The following is a 2500-nucleotide window of genomic DNA, read 5'->3' as shown; positions in this document are numbered from 1 at the left end:
ATTTTTGGGCATGTTGCTACGCCAGAGGAGCTGACCCAAGCCATTACGGTGGCCTGTGATGGCACAATGCCTAGGCAACCCCCAAGGCGACAGGGCCGGCGGCCAGTTTATTGGTGGACGTCCGAGATTGATCGGTTGCGCAGCCATTTTCATGGAATGAAACGGCGGTTCAACCGGGCCCGGACCGAGGAGCAGCGCGAGGAAAGGCGTCAAATGAAGTCGGACGCACGCGCGGCCCTGGAACGGGTCATCAAGCTCAGCAAGGACCAACACAAGCAGGATCTGCCGGAACAATTGGAACCGCACGGCTTTGGCCCTGCTTACCAAATCCGCAAGCAGCAGTGGGAAGGAGCTCGGGTTCCGATGGAACGGGATGCCAACAAGCTCCAGTTCATCGTGAATGAGCTCTTTCCCGATCGTCCCCCGATGGAGTGGCCCGAGACGGAAGTAGGTGAGGATCCACAGGATCCGGTCTCGGAGGAGGAGTTGGCGGAAGAGTTGAAGGAAATTGCCCGCTCACTCAACCCCAAGAAAGCTCCGGGGGACGACAATATTCCAAATATGGCTGCAGCTGCGGCAATTCTGGCTTTTCCGGAAGTTTTTGCCAAAAGCTACAAGCAGCTACTGGAGGCAGGCACTTTTCCCGACGCATGGAAGCGGCAACAACTGGTGCTGCTTACCAAGTCGGGAAAACCACCTGGGGAGCCCTCGTCATACCGGCCAATTTGTTTGCTGAGTGTGCTGGGGAAAATTTTAGAGCGGTTGATTCAGCGGAGGCTGACAACCCATCTGGAGTCGACCGGGGGACTTTCGGACGCCCAGTACGGTTTCCGTAAAGGGCGTTCAACCGTTGATGCCATCACTCGGGTGATGGACAATGGTAAAGTCGCTCTAGACAAAAAGCGAAAGGGGGATCGTCTCTGTGCGGTGGTAACGGTGGACGTCCGGAATGCCTTTAACTCGGCAAACTGGACAGCGATCGGCCAAGCTCTGCAGCGTAAAAACACTCCGCCTTATTTGCAGGCGTTGCTGCGGAACTATTTCATTGGCCGAACGCTCCACTACGATACGGATGAAGGAATAGTGTCGAGGACTGTATCTGCTGGCGTTCCTCAGGGTTCGGTTCTAGGACCAACACTTTGGAACGTCATGTACGACGACCTACTCCGCTTGCCGCTCGAAGGACTACGAGCGGACATCATCGGGTTTGCTGACGACGTGGCCTTCACATTTTTGGGAAGGACCACGGAACAGGTCAGCGCATTAGCAACGGCTAACCTGGAGAGGATCGAGCGGTGGCTGCAAGGAGTCGGTTTGGAACTTGCCCACCAAAAGACCGGGTTCATGATCTTTTGTACCCATCATGTCCCGCAGCTCGCAGAGCTTCAAGCGGGCGGTCACTCGATCCAATCCACGGAAACGCTGAAGTACCTGGGAGTGGACCTCTGCCGCAAACAGCACCACAGCCGGCATCTGGAGAGGGTGGTCAATAAGGCTTCACGGATTACGAATGCCTTGACCTGCCTGATGCCGAATAAGCGTGGTCCTAAGAGCCGCAGTAGGAGACAGCTCGTAAACGTCGGCAACAGTATCATCCGATACGGAGTTGCCACCTGGGGGCGATGGGTGCTCGACAAGGAGACCCATCGCAAATCGGTCCAAAGGGCGCATCGACCGGGGGCTCTCCGAGTCGCCAGCGCCTTCCAGACCGTTTCTTATGATGCCGCTTGCGTTGTTGCCAACACCACCCCGTTAGTCCTCCTCATGCAGGAAGATATCCGCTGCCACGACGAAAAGGTAGCGAGTGGTGGAGTTCAATCGGACATACGAAAGCGGCAACGGGAGGAGACGATGAGGCGCTGGCAGGACCAGTGGACAACGGGTGCAGGGCAACCAGGAGCACCAGGACTGAAGACGAGGAGGCTGATTCCAGACATTAATCTCTGGGTCAGCCGCAAGCATGGGGAAGTTGACTTTTTCCTCACCCAGCTCCTCACGGGGCACGGGTTCTTGCGCTCCTATTTCGTCGAGAAAGGCATCCTGGAGGGCTCGCCCAACTGCCCTGAATGTGGTGACGCCGTGGAAGACGTTGAACACGTGCTATTCCACTGTCCACGGTTCGATCGGATCCGGAATGAGATGCAGCAGCGGTGCCATTCCCGAGTAACAATGGATAACATCGTCTCGGAAATGTGCACCCGCAGCGAAACGTGGGAGGCCGTCCGCGCCGCCGCCAGGACAATCTTCTCCACTCTCCAAGCGAGATGGGATGTTGAGCGTCCACCAACGGCAAGGCGACGCAGGCGGGCCAGACGGCGGGCGAGGGACGCAAATGGTGGTCCCTCAGGCCATGCGGCACGGCAACAACCCGCACCGTAAGGGCCACCGTAAGCTGGAAAGTTATTAATCTTTTATTTATTTTCGTTTCTTTCCAGCTTTCTTTTTCTCTTCTCTCATCTATTTTCAGCTTTCTTCTATCTCTTTCTCCTTTTTCTTGTTT

The 2500-nt window shown here is 56.2% G+C and overlaps 1 pseudogene; it reads left to right on the top strand.

The window, feature by feature from the left end:
* Positions 1–2500, top strand: part of LOC125907755 (large subunit ribosomal RNA) — a 7803-nt pseudogene that overhangs the window by 3481 nt on the left and 1822 nt on the right.

The sequence above is a fragment of the Anopheles coluzzii genome (genome assembly GCF_943734685.1).
Source record: "Anopheles coluzzii chromosome X unlocalized genomic scaffold, AcolN3 X_unloc_17, whole genome shotgun sequence".
In the NCBI taxonomy this organism is placed as follows: Eukaryota; Metazoa; Arthropoda; class Insecta; order Diptera; family Culicidae; genus Anopheles; species Anopheles coluzzii.
The sequence above is the reverse complement of the archived record's forward strand: the minus strand, read 5'-3'. Positions and strand labels throughout refer to the sequence as shown.